The sequence below is a fragment of the Lactuca serriola genome, chromosome 2, assembly GCF_051521515.1.
Source record: "Lactuca serriola cultivar US96UC23 chromosome 2, Lser_US96UC23_V15, whole genome shotgun sequence".
NCBI lineage: Eukaryota > Viridiplantae > Streptophyta > Magnoliopsida > Asterales > Asteraceae > Lactuca > Lactuca serriola.
The window spans coordinates 115,857,685-115,877,753 of record NC_136409.1 but is presented as its reverse complement, the minus strand read 5'-3'; the positions used below and the strand labels follow the sequence as shown (position 1 = coordinate 115,877,753).

The 20,069-nt window shown below is 37.5% G+C and overlaps 1 long non-coding RNA gene and 1 pseudogene across 2 annotated transcripts; one reads left to right on the top strand and one right to left on the bottom strand.

Moving 5' to 3' along the window:
* Positions 1-2,026: 2,026 nt before the first annotated feature.
* On the top strand, positions 2,027-3,805 carry LOC145090415 (uncharacterized). Its single transcript, XR_013701553.1, has 3 exons — positions 2,027-2,276; positions 3,004-3,045; positions 3,129-3,805. It is a non-coding gene; the product is annotated as an uncharacterized LOC145090415 (long non-coding RNA).
* Positions 3,806-16,478: 12,673 nt separating this feature from the next.
* Positions 16,479-19,244, bottom strand: LOC145089499 (serine/threonine-protein kinase CTR1-like; annotated as a pseudogene). The gene is made up of 12 exons (XR_013701396.1): positions 19,126-19,244; positions 18,890-19,053; positions 18,462-18,776; positions 18,293-18,333; positions 18,118-18,185; positions 17,907-18,008; positions 17,709-17,793; positions 17,528-17,626; positions 17,368-17,436; positions 17,085-17,216; positions 16,901-16,995; positions 16,479-16,789 (listed from the first exon to the last, which is right to left on the bottom strand). The product of XR_013701396.1 is annotated as a serine/threonine-protein kinase CTR1-like (transcript).
* Positions 19,245-20,069: the final 825 nt, after the last annotated feature.

Genomic DNA, 20,069 nt, shown 5'->3' with positions numbered 1-20,069 from the left:
GTTTTTATGCTTACCGGGAAAAGCCCGATGTTAGGCGGGACTCGATGATGGTATGGTATGCTATAGTCTTTGTGATTATTGCATGTGTTAGTAAGGGTATATGTTTATATGATTATATTGTTATACGATTATGATTGTATCGGGTGAGGCCCAATGTCAGGCGGGGCCTTGTGAGTGACAAATTTGTAATCTGAGCGGGGTTCGATGCAGGGAGGGGCCTGACGCCGAGCGGGGCCAGAGGTCGAGTGGGACTCGAGACCGAGCGAGGCTCGATGAAAGGCGGGGCCCAGTATGTGATTTATGTATGTGTGGTATGAGGTATCTTGGGGAACTCACCAAGCTTTGTGCTTATGATGTTCAGTTTATATTTCAAGTACTCCGATTTTCAAATGGAAGGGCTCGGGATGATTGTAGAGCATACACCACATGCTTCCGTATTCTGTGAATTACTCTGATTTAATGATGTTTTTTAAATCTTGATTACCTTGGTTTTATGGAGATCGTATGTATTAACGATTTATTAATTTAAATACAAAAACTTTATGTCATTATTTTTGGGACGTTGCAATATATATATATATATATATATATATATATATATATATATATATATATATATCGGAAAACCTTAGGAACAATTATTAGGAACAATTATCTTTGTAGGGTTTAGATTTTTGCCACAGATGTTTGTGGGATTGGTTATTTTGGCTCCTGCCTCCTTAACATCCAATCAAGTTCTTACCTCCCGATCCTTCCACCTCCGATCACTTTATCCTCTCCCAAATTGAGTCTCCTCCAACTCCCGCTCCACCAAACTTCTTCCTTGCTGGAAACCCTCGACGCTCAAATCACAGTGCGTCGTCACCCTTATGACCTTCACGACGAAAAAGACAAAGAACAACAGTAGTCGTTGTGGAAGGCGAACGATTTCAAAGCTCGATATCGATTTGAATATAGAATTAGTCTACTTTATTAAGTCACACTCTCGATGTCGATGTTAACTTTGAAGTTCCAGAAAACGTCCAACGTTCGGCCGCATGGAACTATCGAAGCTCCACTGGACATCTATAAATCGTGAAAAGTTAAACAGATCATCTAGTTGCTTCTTGTCATGGGTCTTCTTGTTGCCGTTACAACCTAAAGCAACGAGTAAAAATGCGAACATTGCCCCCTTTTTAGCATTTGTCAACACTCAAAACAAAAAACAAAAAAATAAATAAAACATATTTATTCTCAAAAAGTTGGTGTTATATCTTGTTTCCCATTTCCTCACTTTGTGTTATAACACCATTTGCTTATGTGGCATGCGAGATGACACAACTTGATGTTGCATCTTGTTGCCCACACCTAATGGTCTAAGTTGAATTTCATGAATCCCATTGTTTAGTTGAAATCGAATTAAAAGTAAGCATATACATTTCCTTTTATACACAAGATCTCGACTTTGGGGTTCTCTATGGTATACATTTCCGCCGATTCTTACTTTCTGTCATTTTCAACTAAACACTGTCAGCTTCTTCCCTTGTGGGCATTCAACAGAAAAACGCCTATCAACAACATTAACAACATGGTTGATCATAAACCTAACCTTAATGCTTAGGTGAATATTCTTACTAAACCCTTATGGGGAAGACGGTGAAGGTAAGAATAAGCTTCCAACCTTCAATTTAATGTTAGATTCAGTAATTATTAGTTTTTTAATTATTTTGAATCCAACTATCTGTTATACACTTGGAAATTTGAGTTTCTTTCTTATATTCATTGGTTAGTGTCAATTTCGTCTTTTTAATGTGTATCCTACATTAACTGAAATTGAACTGTGTTTGTGGAGTCTTAGGGAGGGCAAGGTGGGCATGTGTCCAGGGCCCATTTTTTTAGGGGCCTAATTTTTTTCTAAGTATATTCATTACTTTGTTATTTAAAGATAAATACTGCTACTTGCCTCCCGGGATTTGTGAAACACATATCAAGAGGTAAGTCTAAGGAATGTAATCAATGATCATAACAAAATAAAAGGAAACAAATCAAATGGAAGAAGATAAGATTATGTATCTATAACTGTTCCTGAGAACTCGCTACCATAATCATCCGCTTCAAATTGAATCTTTACCATTGAAGTCATCCTCTCTTGGTTCTCACCATGCCGCTCGTCTTCATGGATCTATCCCACCGTTTGCACACTGGCCGTCTTCCTAGTCGCCAATCTTTGTTTGCATCTATTTCAAATGTGTCGTTGTCTTTCTGAGTTATTGTCTTTTAGGACGACCTTGACAAAGGTAATGCTTTTTTAATTTGTTTTGTTCTTTTGGGTTTGTCTGTCTAATTTGTTTTGTGTTTAATCAATTACTCATGACTTTTTTTTTTGTTACTGAACTCTATTTGTATCGAATGTGCTCCAACTGTCTATATTGATGCCTTGATTGATTTTTAGGTATATACGTTGGTGTTTGTTCTCTTTTTCTTTCTAAAGGGTCTAGTGTTCTCAATTATAAGTTTGAGTGTTATTCTTATGTTTAATTTAATTAGTTTTCCAATGAACACTTCTATCAAGTACGTAATGGTTTATTTAACTGTAATATAGGTACATGATTGTTTTTATATTTACATTTGTATTAATATTTAAGATTAGAAATTGTATGAACAATATATAAGTTTGCTTTTAGAATATCAATCTTAAAACAAACAAATTGGTATCACATACTACTAAATTGTCAATCATACAGGAGAAGCTTATCGTTTAGAGTTTGCTCTCATTGAAAACAATTTGGGTACTTCTATGTTTCTAAAATGTTAATCATATAGGATAAGCTTATTGTTTAGAGTTTGCTCTCATTTGAAAACAATTTGGGTACTTCTATGTTTTGGCCCCCTATTTCTATTGCTCGTGTTCCGTCCCTGGGTCTAAGGGCCATTTTTTTTTCTAGCTGGTCCTGGGTATTTGGCCTTTTTTTGCTGGCTCGTCCTGGGAAGATCGTATTCTTAACTTCTTTTTTGTGATTTCAGCTTACTAAAGAAGATGAAGTTCAGAAACGAAAGTTTATAATCGTAAAATACCACCATGTCTATAACATATACATAAATATATTATTATTATTATTTTAAATTTCTGATTTATTTACCCTCTCTAGGTGTTAAATGAATAATGAGAAGTAGAAAATTGTTTAACAGAGAAGACGCAACAGCAAGACTCACTTTCAACACATGATGATCCACTTCTTCTGTCATTTGATGTTAGAATGAAAGCAAAGGCGAAGGGAAAGTATACATATTGTTAAGTCATCACACAGTTCAAAAGTTTATTAAATTCCACATGTTAATTATCTAATATTTAATGAGAAACTTTTTTTAATTGTTACGTGAGATCTTTTTATCCTGCCTACACCATTAGTATTTTTTAATTGTTTATACCCTACATAGATTGAAAGATTACCTTGCTTGATTTTCTTAGTATTTATCAAGTTCTTCATAGCAAGCTCAATGTTTGTAGTCTCACATTTGTATTGATAATTTGATATATTAATATGTGAATGTAATAAGTGTAACATAACACATGTTACCATACCTGAAATGATAGAAATAACAATACACTTTTGGGTTTTGATTTTGCAGGTTATGATGCACGAGTATTTTAGTCAAATGCATAATTGGCAGAAATTCAATTTCTATATTTCTAAATTTCTCATTTGGATCATAAATGCTATGAAGTATACTTGGGTATTTACAATCAAAAGGTTGTTATGTGCTTTTTTTTCCTTAGTAAAGGGCGCCTTTTATGGGTCAAGTATGTAATAGAACCTGTTTTGTTGTCTCGATCAACTATCTATGTAATGGAACTCTCTATTGCAAATCTATTTTAAATTGTAATGAAAATAACATAAGAAACACAGTGGAACCAAAAATTAAAGAAACATCAGAAGCCACGTGAAGCATGGCCTCCTTCTAATTGTTATAAAAAAATTATTGTTTCATTGTTTAATGCAACCAATCAAGCAAAAGGATTCTTAGGAACATTTCTATGGGAAATTATCTATTGTACCAAACGTGGAATTAATTCCATTTCCCCAGCTTAATTCTTTCTCTGCATTTTCATTCTTTGTTGTAATTCTCTTTCTCCGTATTAAATGTGCCCTTAGTATCTTTCCTTTCATTTACAGTGTCTTTCGATTTACGGTATTTCATGATGTTGTGAAATGAGATTTTAATAAAAATATTATTCTCAAAATGATTCAATTCTACCAAATTAATAAAGCATGTTAATAAAATAGATATGTAACGTCTCAAATACTAAGGTCAAAGATTTAATTTTTTAGAATAATAAAAACCATCTTTCAAAACATGTTCATAAAAACATAATAGAATCAAGTATGACCAAAATATACAAATACATCAGAGTAAAGTAAAATGCGAAGCAACGTGATGTGTGCGATGCGATCACCCCGAGCTCTTCCCCTTGGATCCGGAAGTACCTGAAAGATAAGCTGAAAATCGTAAGCACGAAGGTTACTGAGTTCCCCAAAATACCACATACCATACATATCAAACATATAACGGGTCTCGCCAACATCGGGTCACGCCCGACACCGAGGCCCGCTTGAAACAGATTTGTCAGAAATATGAGATGGGCCCCACCTCATCACATTCATTAGGCCCCGCCCGGTATACATATAAACATATAAACACATGCAAAAATCACAAGGATAAATAACATACAATATACTCATCAGGCCCCGCCCGGTATACATATCAACTCCGTATATGCAAGAGACATACAGACAACTAGCATCCTAATCATAATAAACCATCGGCCGACATTGGTGACTTCGACCCGCCGAGCACAGTAAGAAAGCTTACCTCAAACTGCAAAATCTCTTAGATAAAGACTCAGACTGCTGATCCGAAAAAATCTACGCACTAACACCATTAAATAATATCCAATTAATAATTAGGTTACAACTCATAACTGGGATCCTAGTCCAACTATCCAACACTCAGGGTAAAAGACCATTTTACCCCTTCCTAACTTGGCACAAATTCCAAGGCCCAATCCAATAGCACCAGAATGCCCAATAAGGTCCAACTTCCTAATTGGGCCCAAAACCCATCATGGGCCTAATTTCAATAAGGCCCAAGGCTTAGAAATGGCCAAAAAAATCAGAAGGCTAGTGGTCCAATGGGGCCCATAACTCTTTTAGCCTAAAAGTGACCCAAACCGAGAAAGTAAACGACAACTAAGTACGCCCAACGTTCTACAACGATTCCTAGTACGCGCTGCGTACGAGATGGGTACGCCCAGTGTACTACCAAACGGGTCATGATCGGGGACTTGGGAGGGTACACGCAACATACACATATGTATGCCCAACATATGTGCCCATTAAGAACTTTTCAATTAAGTGCTTAATAGTTGCAACCAAAAGCTCAAACTTCAGATCCAATTCTAGACTAACGTCTTAGTCCATAAAGTCATGAAGTTGGAGCCTTTGCATGGCTCAAAAGGATCCAAACCTCACTTTTAGCATTCTACTTTCACCATAATGACCTAAACACATGCATGGTTGACCACAACCATCAAGATGCTAACTTTATGGACTAAGGACCTCAGAATAATCAAGAGAAACAACTCCTAACTTCTGGAGTGGAAGAAATCCACTAGATCTAATCATATGACCAAAATGGGACGAAAACTTCATAAAGACTAGATCTAAGCAAACAAGGAACAAGTTCCAAGATTTATACCATAATGAAGCAGGAAAAGATGAGATAAATCTAGATCTACATGCTCTCTTTTGATTAAGGGTCCTTCTTCCAAGTTCTTCTTCTTAAAATCTCACCAACACACACCAAAACACACATAAGAGGGTCAAATCTCTTCACAAGGGGCTATGGTTTCGAAATGTGACTCAAAGGGCTTTGGAGGCTAAAGAATGAGAGGACCAAGGTTCATAATATTTTTTAAGTAGGGCCAAACCCTGAATTTTAGCGTTTGTCCCCTATATGCGTATGCCCCGCATACGAGGAGTATCCCCCGCGTACTACAAGTTTTCTGAAAAAGGCAAAACTACCCCCAAGGGACGAAATCTACAAAGTATTTACATACCAATGGTCAAAAATGAAAATACCTTGAATCCGGTGTTAAAAGATCCCAAATAATGCTCCTTTCTAACAAATACATGTAATCCCATAAACAATCATTTTTTCTACTTCTTAGATAATAGGTTGTACATTCATAAATGTTGGAAAGATGGGGGAGCTTGCTCCTATATTCATTATACATAACACTTTAAATTAGGTGTCACGTGTATCCACTACTATCTTTGTGTTATTTTTCCGTTCAAACTATTCATATATTAGTTTTTTCACTTGGATTATCTTTATGTTATTTGTTCATTAAGACTATTAAAGACACATCTAATCAAATTATTTCTTTAAAATAATAATAATAATAATAATCATAATAATAATAATAATAATAATAGTAATAGTAATAATAATAATTGTAACATCCCAAGATCAGGTATACCTTATGAACCCTTGTTCTTTTGGTAATTGTCAAGTTTGGCCCTTATGTGAGAAAAGGTGGTAAATAAGTATGTGGGTGGTACGCATGTGTACGCTCACCGTACTCATGTGCGTGTTTTTGACACGGGCACCACCTAGTACACTGGGCGTACTAGGCCCAGAGTGAAAACCCTAAATTAGGGTGTGTCCCTAATTAAAGGACATGATGGCCTCATTTCTGGCCACCATTCCTAGACATCAACCCTCTCAAACCCTAATTTCTCGTCCCTTGAGCTTGTGTGTCCATTTTTGAGCTATTAATTGTTCTTGTGGTTTCTTTGGAGTGATGAAGGAGCTTTGAAGAGGAAGGAGTGGGAGTCCAATCTTTGGATCTGAGCTTATCTATGGTTGGAGCTTCAGTTAGAGGTATAAAGCTCAAAGTGTAACATCCCAAAATTCAAGGCCGAAAATTTCGTTTTAATTAAGTTATTATATAAAACCATCAGTATAAAAACATTCATTTTAATATCTCACATCAAAACCAAAGTGCCAATAATCAAAACATATTATCATAAAACCATATCAGAGTGTAATCCCAAAGATCTCATGTGCGGAAAACATAGTGTGATGCGCTGCGATCAAGCCGGCTCCTTTCCTTTGAAAACGAGTACCTGAAACCAAAACTGCAAACCGTAAGCACGAAGCTTAGTCAGTTCCCCCATAATACCACACACCATACACATATAATGAACAGCTAGGAGATACAGGCCTCGCCCACTCATGGAGATACGAGCCTCGCCCATACTCCGCTAGCTGGGAGATACAGGCCTCACCCACACTCCACTATCTGGGAGATACGGGCCTCACCTACACTCCACTGTCTCTGAGATACGGGCCTCTCCCACACTCAGCTAATAAACCATAGCATACAAGTATCACACAGACAACGAGTATAAACAATTCTATCATACAAGCATATATCATAATCAAACTCAACTATGAGATACGGGCTCTGCCCACACTCCAATACTAACGTATCATCTATACGGGCTAGCCTTGGTGCCTTAGACCCGTTCCTACTAGAAGGAAACTCACCTCACATTGTTGAAGTCTCGTAGAAACAATCCCATACTATTGAAGTCCTGCAGACTCAACCCCAGCTGCTAGCTGACAGATTCCCGAACTGTCAACACTAAAATAACACCCAATTAATAATTGAGCTCCACTACATAATCATAAGTACGTTCTTTGTGTAATTATCACATTACCCCTAGCTTGGCTTATTCAAGCCCAAGGCCCAATCCATAGACCCCAAGTCAAATTGGAATCAAAGCCCAACACATGGCCCAATTATCCAAATTGGGCCTAGGCCTATTCATGGTCTCATTCTAAGGCCCAACATCATTTAATCATTAAGGCCCAAACTATGGCCCATCTATGGCCCGATTTTCCAAATTGTGCCCAAACCCCTTACATGAGCCTTACCCTAGGCCCATTAAATTATTCTAGTCCAATTGCTTGACTTTGGATGACCCATTAATAACCTAATCATCAAGGTACAATAGAGAGGCCCAACAATACACCCAAATGAAATTAGGGTTTCACATAAAGTGATGATTGGGGTTTAGTTTCCTACTTAACCCATTAAGGACTCAATCCTCTAAGGACTTAATCCATTAAGTCCAATATCTCTTAGATTAATCTTTGACAATGATTATTATTTAATATCTCAAGTAATTAAATAATTCTCGAGTGTGTCCCAAACAATTCCCACAATTAAGGTTTAATGCCCTTAGGGTTTTCCAACCCAATACTAGCCCATTAGTGCCTTGGTTCGACTTTTAGGTCACTTTGGGCCTTATTGGGCCCATTAGGCTCTCTTTGGGTCAATTAGGGTCCATTAGACCCATTAGGGCTTCCTTAAGCCCATTGATCACATGTTTGGGCTTTTATGTCCATTAAGCCTCATTGGGCCCATTAGGGTTTAAAGGCCCATTAGGGTTTTAGTCCCTTGTCCAAACATCCCTAAACTAGCAATCCCAACACAACTAAGCACACAACCACCTGACACGGCGGCCCGTGGCGGCAGGAGGCGGCAGCCACTACCCTACGGTGGTGGTTTTTAGTTTCTTTTCATTATTTTTCTTTCCGGTTACAATTACAATACTTTAATCCAAAACTAAACACACAGACATAATGTAACACCGTAAATTCCAAAATAATTTTTCGCATAAAATAAAATCATTTTCCTTAAATTTTCATAAAACATCAATGTTTTAAGACTCCAATCCATATCATACAAAAATCCCAAGATCACATATCATAAAATCCCATGCGTGTGTACAGATCAAGTCGGCGCCTTCCCACGGTCATCACTATTACCTGAAACAAACAACACTAACACTGTAAGCACAAAGCTTAGTGAGTTCCCCAAAATACCACGCATAACACATATTAGCCACTCGAGGCTATAACTCTGTGGGTCCGTGGACCCTACTCTGTGAACCCTCTGGTTCTAACTCTGTGAACCTTCCAGTTCCAACTCTATAAACATGCACAGCATAAATCACATAGAAATAATGCAGTACAACACATAACATACATATAGCATACAAATACTCTGTCACATAACTCTGATTACCTACTCAAGGTAAAGTATAGTGAGAAGACTCACCTCGCGTATCTCGATAGCTCGCAAATCCCTGAAATCACTAGTGCTTGATCTCCCGAGCTAAAGTCCTCCTATAACACAATACATCTCTAATTAACACTTTCCCAACTAAGTTTGACTAACCCTATCAAGTCAACGCTGGTCAACTCCAGTCAACGGTCAACGGTCAACTCAACTCGTCGAGTCTGGCGTGGACTCGCCGAGTCTCTACGGGGACCCGATTCCTCTGAGTCCCTTCCGACTCACCGAGTCACTCCCCCGACTCGGTTACTCAAACCCTGGTTCGAAATCACAGAACAACCCGCACCAACTCGTCGAGTCTGGAAATGGACTCGGCGAGTGCATTCCATGCACAACCCCAAACGACCTTCTGAGGTCAGATCTGCTTCACTCACTCATAGATCCAGTCCTTCCAAGCTTATTCATCACGTAAAGTTCATGTCTTGGCGGTCATAACACACCCAATGACTCACAAATGGTGTTTTGACCTCAAGCACAAAGACCCCAATCCAAAACCTCCATGGATTCATAAAAAGCTTGGACAAAGGGACACTCTGGACCTCCAAGGGTCCAGATCCAGAACCTAACTCACTTAAGGGACTAAGGAAGCACTAGATCTAGCCACAAAAGGGCTCAATAAGCCCTAAATCAACATGAACATCAACATAACAGAGAATGGTTTGAAAATAGTACCTCAAACGTGATGTTTTGGCCCTCAAATCTTCAGGAAGTTGATCCTCTTGTTTCCCCCTTGGCTATTGCTTCCTTTCCCTTGCTAGATAACACCTCCAAGGTTAATAATGGCTCCTTAACTTACTCCAAATGCTCAAGCTCACTAGGGTTTCACTCTGGTGACTGGTGAGCACAAATGATGGCCATAAGGCCCTTTAATTAGGCCCCAAACCCGAGAAATTAGGGTTTCATTAAACAGCACAGACTCGTCGAGTCCATTCCTTGGACTCGCCGAGTCCAGGTGCGAACCCGCATCCAAATCCGCGATCATACTCGGCGAGTCTAGGCTCCAACTCGTCGAGTCTCTTCTTAATTAACAAAAATAAATAAATGAATAATACCTGGGAATCCGGGCTATTACACAAACTCCATAAAATCTGTGACTTTAAGCCTTTGCATGGCTGATAAAGTCACAAACACCAAAAGTCTCACTCTCTATTCTAAAAAGGCTCATATCTCATGCATGGCTTGGTTTAAACGTCCAACTCTCGATTTTTATGACTCTACATGACTAAAAACACTTAAAGGAGATAATAATAAACTCTAGAGCTCAATATCTCATAAAGCAACCAACTTTGGGTGTAACAGCCCAAAGTTTTGGTCCCAAAGTTGGTTGCTTTATGAGATATTGAGCTCTAGAGTTTATTATTATCTCCTTTAAGTGTTTTTAGTGGTGTAGAGTCATAAAAATCGAGAGTTGGACGTTTAAACCAAGCCATGCATGAGATATGAGCCTTTTTAGAATAGAGAGTGAGACTTTTGGTGTTTGTGACTTTATCAGCCATGCAAAGGCTTAAAGTCACAGATCTTATGGAGTATGTGTAACAGCCCGGATTCCCAGGTATTATTCATTTATTTATATTTGTTAATTAAGAAGAGACTCGGCGAGTTGGAGCCTAGACTCGCCGAGTATGATCGCGGATTTGGACGCGGGTTCGCACCTGGACTCGGCGAGTCCAAGGAATGGACTCGGCGAGTCTGCGTTGTTTAATGAAACCCTAATTTCTCGGGCTTGGGGTCTATTTAAAGGGCCTTATGGCCGTCATTTGTGCTCACCAGTCCCCAAAGTGAAACCCTAGTGAGCTTGAGCGTTTGGAGTAAGTTAAGGAGCCATTATTGACCTTGGAGGTGTTATCTAGCAAGGGAAAGGAAGCAATAGCCAAGGGGGAAACAAGAGGATCAACTTCCTGAAGATTTGAGGGCCAGAACATCACGTTTGAGGTACTATTTTCGAACCATTCTCTGTTATGTTGATGTTCATGTTGATTTAGGGCTTAGTGAGCCCTTTTGTGGTTAGATCTACTGCTTCCTTAGTCCCTTAAGCGAGTTAGGTTCTGGATCTGGACCCTTGGAGGTCCAGAGTGTCCCTTTGTCCAAGCTTTTTATGAATCCATGGAGGTTTTGGATTGGGGTCTTTGTGCTTGAGGTCAAAACACCATTTATGAGTCATTGGGTGTGTTATGAGCGCCAAGACATGAATTTTACGTGATGAATAAGCTTGGAAGGACTGGATCTATGAGTGAGTGAAGCAGATCTGACCTCAGAAGGTCGTTTGGGGTTGTGCATGGAATGCACTCGTCGAGTCCATTTCCAGACTCAACGAGTTGGTGCGGGTTGTTCTATGATTTCGAACCAGGGTTTGAGTAACCGAGTCGGGGGAGTGACTCGGTGAGTTGGAAGGGACTCAGAGGAATCGGGTCCCCGTAGAGACTCGGCGAGTCCACGCCAGACTCGGCGAGTTGAGTTGATCGTTGACCATTGACCGGAGTTGACCAGCGTTGACTTGATAGGGTTAGTCAACCTTAGTTGGGAAAGTGTTAATTAGAGATGTATTGTGTTATAGGAGGATTTTAGCTCGGGAGATCGAGCACTTGTGATTTCAGGGATTTGCGAGCTATCGAGATACGCGAGGTGAGTCTTCTCACTATACTTTACCTTGAGTAGGTAATCAGAGTTATGTGACAGAGTATTTGTATGCTATATGTATGTTATGTGTTGTACTGCATTATTTCTATGTGATTTATGATGTGCATGTTTATAGAGTTGGAACCGGAAGGTTTATAGAGTTGGAACCGGAAGGTTCACAGAGTTAGAACCAGAGGGTTCACAGAGTAGGGTCCACATACCCACAGAGTTATAGCCTCGAGTGGCTAATATGTGTTATGCGTGGTATTTTGGGGAACTCACTAAGCTTTGTGCTTACAGTGTTAGTGTTGTCTGTTTCAGGTACTAGTGATGACCGTGGGAAGGCGCCGACTTGATCTGTACACACGCATGGGATTTTATAATATGTGATCTTGGGATTTTTGTATGATATGGATTGGAGTCTTAAAACATTGATGTTTTTATGAAAATTTAATGAAAATGATTTTATTTTAAGCAAAAAATTATTTTGGAATTTACGGTGTTACAGTATGAGCCTTTAAGGAGTCCAGATCTAAGATTTGAGCTAAGGTCTTAACGGATTAAGACCAAATGAGTAGGAAGAGAAAAACTTGGACGTACATTGAGCGTAATCCTAGTACGCGCAGCGTAGGGTCGGGAATCCCTGATGCATGCATGGAGATCGAGTACGCCTAACGTAGAGGGCTGGAACGCGCGACGTACGCACTGCCGTTGACTTTTTAGTTGACTTTTAGGGTTTGGTCAATTTGTAAAATGGTCTTTTATCCTTTTGTGAGTTTGTAGAAGGGTTTAGTCTAGCTTCTTTAAGATCCGTTATTAATCAGAGATAATTATTGTATGCGTTAGGCGAAGGCTAGACCGGTGATTTGAGTTTCAGGTTATCCGATTTCTTATGAGGTGAGTCTTCTCACTTACCTTAAGTGGTAAATTTGTTTGAATAGAGGGTCTTGTGTGCTCATATTGAGTATTCTTGTATCCTGCATTATGTCTTGTGATTTATGTTGTGTATTATTCTGAGCTTGTTGAGTGAGGACCAGAGGGTCCACCCGAGTTGTGGGTCTGGAGGGTCCCACTGAGACACATTGGTCGGAGGGTCTTATTGAGCATATCCATGAGAGGCTAATGTGATGTGTGTAGTATTTCGGGCAACTCACTAAGCTTCGTGCTTACCGTGTTATGTGTTATGTGTTTCAGGTACTTCTCAAGATCACGGAAGGCACCGACTTGATTGTACATACACGAGTTGGAGATATGTTTTTGGAGGATCCTGGATTATGTTTTAAACAATTAATGAACATGTGCTTTTGATAACTTGATATGGGTGATTTTTATAGTTGTGATAATGAGATTAATGTGACTTTTAAATGAAAATTTTGTTTGGAAATTTATGGTGTTACAAGCTGGTATCAAAGCCTTATATTGAGGGATTCGGATATACTTTCAGGTGTGTCTGGACTAAAACTGAGGATTTAAGAAAAAAATTTCAAAAGAAATGATTATTCTAAAACGAGTAAGATTTTTAAAGAAAAACGAGTTGGAGCAGTTTGTACAATTAGCCAGATCCCGAACGATGATTTCCCAAAATACCCTTACTTATTTGAGTTATGAGATATTTATGAAATGTTAGGGATGCATGCTAGAGGATAGGCTAGGTATTTTATATTTAGGACTAGAGTTGCCTGATTTGTGATGCCTTAGCCTAGGAATTTCTGCTATCTGTTGTTTCCTTGAGTATATGCTGAGTAGGAGTATCTAGCAGGATCACTTAAAAAGAGTTATGAGTTGAGGGTAAATCTAGGAGAGATGTCTAGATGAGTATATGAGGAGTCTATGGAGAGAGTAGCCTAATATCCATGAGAGATAGAGTAGTTGTGAATTGGAATCCTGGGGAGGAGGACTTGGGGTGAGTACAAGTTGGTGTGGAATGTAGTATTGGGCCCGTACTACTGAAAGCACCGGATCTGTAACATACACGTTCAATTATCATGTTTTGTAGTTTAAAAGAAATAATAAATAAATAATATTATGAAATATTATATGACATTGAGCATTGAGTTCTAACATATAGTTTTTACTAGAAATGAAGTAAAACTATGTTTAGAATCACTCGAAAAATATTGGAAGTCTTATGAGATTCCAATCAAATGTCAAATATTGAAATTTAGGCGAAAACATCATCGAAATAGGAGTTATAAAGAAGAAGTTATGACCAATCGAAGATCCGCAACAAAACCGGCAAACATTATTTAGCATAAAAAGTGAGTTTTCGATAAACTACTTTTTAGCTTTAATGATCTAAACAAAAGTCGTAGTATTCATTAAACTGAGAATTTTCATAAAAAGAACGTCCAAATCTGACTTCGTATGAGGAAGTTATGATTTTTCTAAGTTTCTAAATAGCAGTAGACAACTAAAAACTTGAAATAAAGATCGATTAATTTTTAGCCGACATAATCTAAATGAGAATCGAAGGTCTCGTTAATAGTATTACAACGGTAAAAAGACAGACGAAAACAGATGTCGGATGAAGAAGTTATGAATTTTTAACGGATTTTCCTGTCCTTGTCTGTTAAAAATAATAATATTAAAAATAAACTCAATACACTACAAGAAAAAAGGCCTTTTACGACGCTCATTGCGCGTCGTAAATGGCTCAGACGACGCGCAAATGCGTGTCAAGGAAGGCCATGTCATAAAGATAGACGACGCGCATTTGCGCGTCGTCTAGAGACGACGCGCATTTACGACGCGCATTTACGACACGCATTTACGACGCGCGGTTATGACACGCAATGCGTATCAAGGAAGGCCCTGTCATAAAGGAAGACGACACGCATTCGCGTGTCGTAACCTTACGACGCGCGTGTTAATGACACGTAATGCGTATCAAGAAAGCCCCTGTCAAGAAAGGCCATGTCATAAATGAAGATGACACACATTTTTGCGTATCGTAATTTTAAATTTAAAAAAAAATTATTTATGGATTTACTTATTTTCATATTAAATTTGCATTTTATGTCACATAATGGAAAATAAAATACCATATACAAATAATACAATGCATTGCACAAAAGTTAATGTTATACAAATAATCATTCGAATAGTAGACAAATGTAATACTACAAATAATCATTCCAATAGTAGACAAATGTAAGATTTCAACATTTTTTATATAATTAACTAAATTATTAGCCAAATTTCCTAAAATACCAACATACTTTTCTATGAAGAGCATTAACACTATTCTTTTCCATCAAAAACTTCAAAACCTGCATAATTCACTACTAGAAAAACAGCCTTTTCCACACCAATAGCAAATGGCAAAGTGGAAGGGTAAACTTATATCTCTATTCTATGATAAAAAAAACAGCCACATGAAAATCTGAAAAAAGATAAAACCATAAATAAAAATAAACCCAATCAGGCACAAGACTTTTGGAGCAGTAGCACATATGAAATGGACAACAATGATTAAAAAAAAAAAAAAAAAAAAAAAAAACGAGTTTTGGTGTTGGGTTGAAAAAGTATGAAGTTCTTCTAGACGATAAACCAAAAGAATTCACTAAATAAACTTCTATATAATAAAAGAAGTAAAATTAATTATACCTTGTCATTTGGAGCTGCTGCATACCCATAATGAAGAATGGAGGAGTGCAACAACTAGAAGAAGAAGAAGAACAGAAATAGCTCTTATTCATGAAAAAAAACATTTGTACCCTTTGGTATCTTTTAGAAATCAGCAGAAGAGTGCAACAGCACTTACAATAAGAAATCAGCATCAATTGCAGCAACAATTGCAGGAATCAGATTACACTGTAATGCTTGATTCCATTCCCTCTTTGATTACTGCATACCAAACACACTACCTTATTTAAAGTAACTATGACAGACTCATCACTTCACTCGGTAAAAATTGTACACAAAACCAAAAAGCTCTCTTACTTCATCTGAACTGTCTTCTAAATCAGACGCATCACTTCACTTGGCTTTCTTGGTGGCTGCATCAGCACCATTCTTGGCAACAGCAGCTGGCTTTTTTGGCGCCTCCTAAATTACATAGAAGAATACTTAGAAAAGTGGAGAACAACATGTATCATGTAGAGAATGCTGCTAAAAAGTGACAAAATTAATGTGAAATTAGACAAACTGTATCCAAGTGCCAAGAGATTTACACTCTGACTCACTTCTTCATCTGATGAATCACTATCATCCGATGATTCAGATTCAAATTCAGATTCATCTGAACTACTTACAGGTTTACTAACAGTTTTTTTATTCGATCCAATTTTAGCTGTAGGAGCGGACTGTTTCTTAGGTTTAGGTTCCTGCAACATGTTAAAAAGGCTTGTAGAAGGGTGAAGAATAAAATAAATGAATATTTTACAACATGTGATAATGACTTCATATTCAACTTCCCTTAGCTGATCAATGGCCTCTGAGATCTCTTTTTTTAAGTTCTAATTCAGACAAACATAATAGGAGAGAAAATAGACAACATTAAAAAAAATCTAAAAAAGTTAAAATTTTTAATAAAAACCTACCATTTATCACCCCAAGTTATGTTGTTGAACCAATTTAGAAACAAACATGCAGTTGTTAAAAATAAGTAACAATTAAATATTGTTGTTTCTCAAATGTAATGCATTACTAGGATTGAATTGTGAAGAAGTAATTAAGAAACTTATATGGATTACTTAGCTAGCTAGGTCCATAAACCTGAAGCTAGCCCTTTTAAGTTTTACATATTTTAGTTGATCCCTTGAGGATGTTTCGATTTATGATAGTTTATCTAGATGTTTATAGAACCATTTGCAGGTTCAGGTAGTTTGGTATATATGAAAATGTCAGAAAAAAAGAAAAATGAGAAGAGAAGAGAATGTAAATGTAGTCATGAATTCATGGAGGTCCCATTTGTGCTGGAGACTTGGCAACTTCTTTAAAGAGTTAACAATGCTCTTAAAAGTTAGGCGTTGAGCAGGATCACTGTGAAACACATGGAAAATTAATTAACCAGTTTAGAAAAAGTACAAGAGGAGCTGAGATAAAAAGATTGATAGATAGATAGATAGATGGCAAGTGTTTGTTAAATCTTACTCGGCCCAACATGATTCCATGAGTGAAGTTAATGCCGGAGGGGTGTTGATGGGTATCGTTAGTTTCCTGTTCTGGAAAGCCACTGCTCCCACAACCTGAATATAATTTAAGTAATTTAAAAAAGATTTTTTCCCTTATATGATAAATAAAAGGATTATTTTAATTTATTTATGATTAAGCTGACCTGGGCAGGGCTGAGTCCGTTCCATGGCTGCTGCATGGTGACGAGCTCCCACAAGATGACACCGAAACTGTAAACATCAGATTTTTCATTCGAGGGCTCACCACGCAGGAATTCAGGGGCCATCCATTCAGGCTGTCATCATTACATATATAGATATATATATATATATATAAAAAAGAAACAGTTAATTACTTATACTAGTATATTATAATTACATGTGCATATATGGTATATTTCAGACAGGACAAGAAACGACTAACAAACTGTAATTACAGAAGCTTACTGTTCCTGCAACAGATTTTGATGATATGAAAGTATTTGCTTTAAATCTGGATAACCCAAAATCACAAACCTACAAATACGTACATTTATATATAACATGTGGGTCAAATACAGAAAACGGTTAGTTACAAATTAAGTACGTGTTGGATTAATGTAAGTACCTTGACAGTCCAGTTTTTATCGACCAATAAGTTTGGAGATTTGAGATCCCAGTGAACGATTGGAGGATTAAGACAATGAAGATAATTGATACCCTTTGCCTGCAACAACAAATAATAATTATTTTAATTATTGTTGAAATTCAAGATTCATAATAATAAAAATTTAGTGTAATTAACCAACCACATCCAAAGCCATGCGTATACGTCGCCTTTGATCCATAATTTCACCAGCTGTTGGTCGATGTATAAGACGAAATAGACTACCCCTGTAATTAATGTTTCATCATCAGTTATATATAACAAAAAGCAACTTTCCATGCATGATAATGATATTGATTGAGTTATACTGTATATAAAATGAAAAGGGAGGTTAGGCTACCTAGGTAAGTACTCTGTCACTATTGAAAAATGTGGGCGAACAGTCACTGCACCCATGAACAGAACCACATTCGGATGCCGCACTCGTTTCATAATTGAAACCATACAACAAACCAATATTCAACACCAAATTTAGAATACAATTTTTTATATAAAAACATACATTATAAATATAGAAATAATGTTTGTTATAGTTATACTATATATATACCTCCCTCAGAAACTCCTTCAACTGATCATCTTGGAAGTCCTGGACAGTTAATACCTTAACTGCCACATCCTACACATACGTACAATAAAAAACAAAAGAGTTAAATTAATTAGATTCTGAAAATAATAGTATATAATCAATGATGCATTGTGTTTTGGTTATAGAAAAAGACCAACCGATCCATGCCACTCTGCTCGATGCACTGTCCCAAAAGAGCCTGAAACAACCAACATTACCCATGTATGTTAATGCTATATTTTATTAATTAAGTAGTTATAGTATATAATATAAATGATTTGGAGTTTGGAGTAGTAATTAAGGTAATGGTTAATGGCGAATGGTTACCAGCACCAATACGCTCCTTGATATGCAAGTCATCCCAAGCTATCTCCAGCCAGTCCATTGCAAGAGATGGCTCAAGGGTCAAGTACCTTGGAGCAGTCACAGGAAAACTATTGCTTCTAATTGTACTCTTGCCTTGATCAATATCTGATAACTGCTCACTACTACTGTATTTCACTGCTTTTGGCGTTTCAATCATCTCACAAACTCTATAGTTTCTATCAATTGGGACTGGGACTGGGACCGGGACACATCTCATTTCCTTTGATTCTACTACACTGCTTTCTTCCTCACATACTCCCCCTCCTCCTTCAATGCCTGCATGCATTCATTTAATTACCACATTAATTCATCATATACATTATTTAGGGGGTCGGGACAGTTTTATGTATGTATGTATGTATATTAATTAACAATTAATAACCACGTACTCTTCACTTGAGAAATGGATGCTCGGTCCACATAAACTTGTTCAACTTCTTTCAAATGAGAGCTTTGAAATGGTGAAGGCACCGAAGAAAGTATATCTCCATTTATTGATGAATCCGGATTATACATGTTTCCTGGTTGCCCAATTAGATCCATTACATACTCCCTACATATAATTAAACAAAACATACATTAATAAAAATAAAATAAACAATGAAATTAGATATAAGAATTTGACCTTGTGGATTTATCGTTTTGAATTTTGACAAGGCATGAGGATCTATGATCTTCAACACAATACTTGCAGCCTCGAGCTATGCGACAAGGTAGTCCCACATAGTCTGCCAGTTTCTGCATATGCATCCATATATATTAATTTCCATCGATATATATAAGTAGCCAGCTCCATCATATAATATATATTGAATTTAAATCATATATATGTAGAAGTAGAATAGAAAAGAAACAAAGAAGAGGCGAGGAGAGGAGATGACCTAAAATCAGAATCTGCAATTGAAAAAGCATGACGAGAGGCGCTTGTTGTTCAGAACATGTTCATAGTTATAAACTTTGTAATGGAACTATAAATGGTGAAATGAGATCGAGAGGCACTTGTTCGGCCTTAAGATGTCAAGGATATCAGTTGCCTTCTCTAAGAAGTTGTTCCAAATCCACTCGTACCTCCTCCTCCGAGTTCTGTACCAGAATATACACACAAGCCATTGACTTGAAATTAGGTTTTTGCTGCCGTCGACAGTCATAGAGCGTCGGAATCTGATTGTCGTCGAAATGTTATATAAGGATTTCGCAAGGTTTAATAGTGAAGATGGGGTGAGAGAGCTACAAATGGTAATGGTGGATGAAGTGTTGGTCGATAAGGCATGTACATCGTCGGCGTGCGATGCCTAAAGATTCGGTGTGGGTTGGAGGTGGGTATGAGGCGGGGTTTTAGGGATTCGTTTAATCGAAGAGGATTTTAAGAATTTCAAAAATATGAAAATATCGATTGAGGTCAAAAATATGATTTCAGGAACCTCACAACTAAAAATCGCATATCAGAATCCACACAATCTTTTGGGAAGTGAATGTGATGTTGCAGTGGTCTGTTAGAGATAGACAGAAAGGAGGGACATGGATGGAGGAAAAGGGTGGCCTAGTGGTTCTAGGCCAAAAAACCTTTGA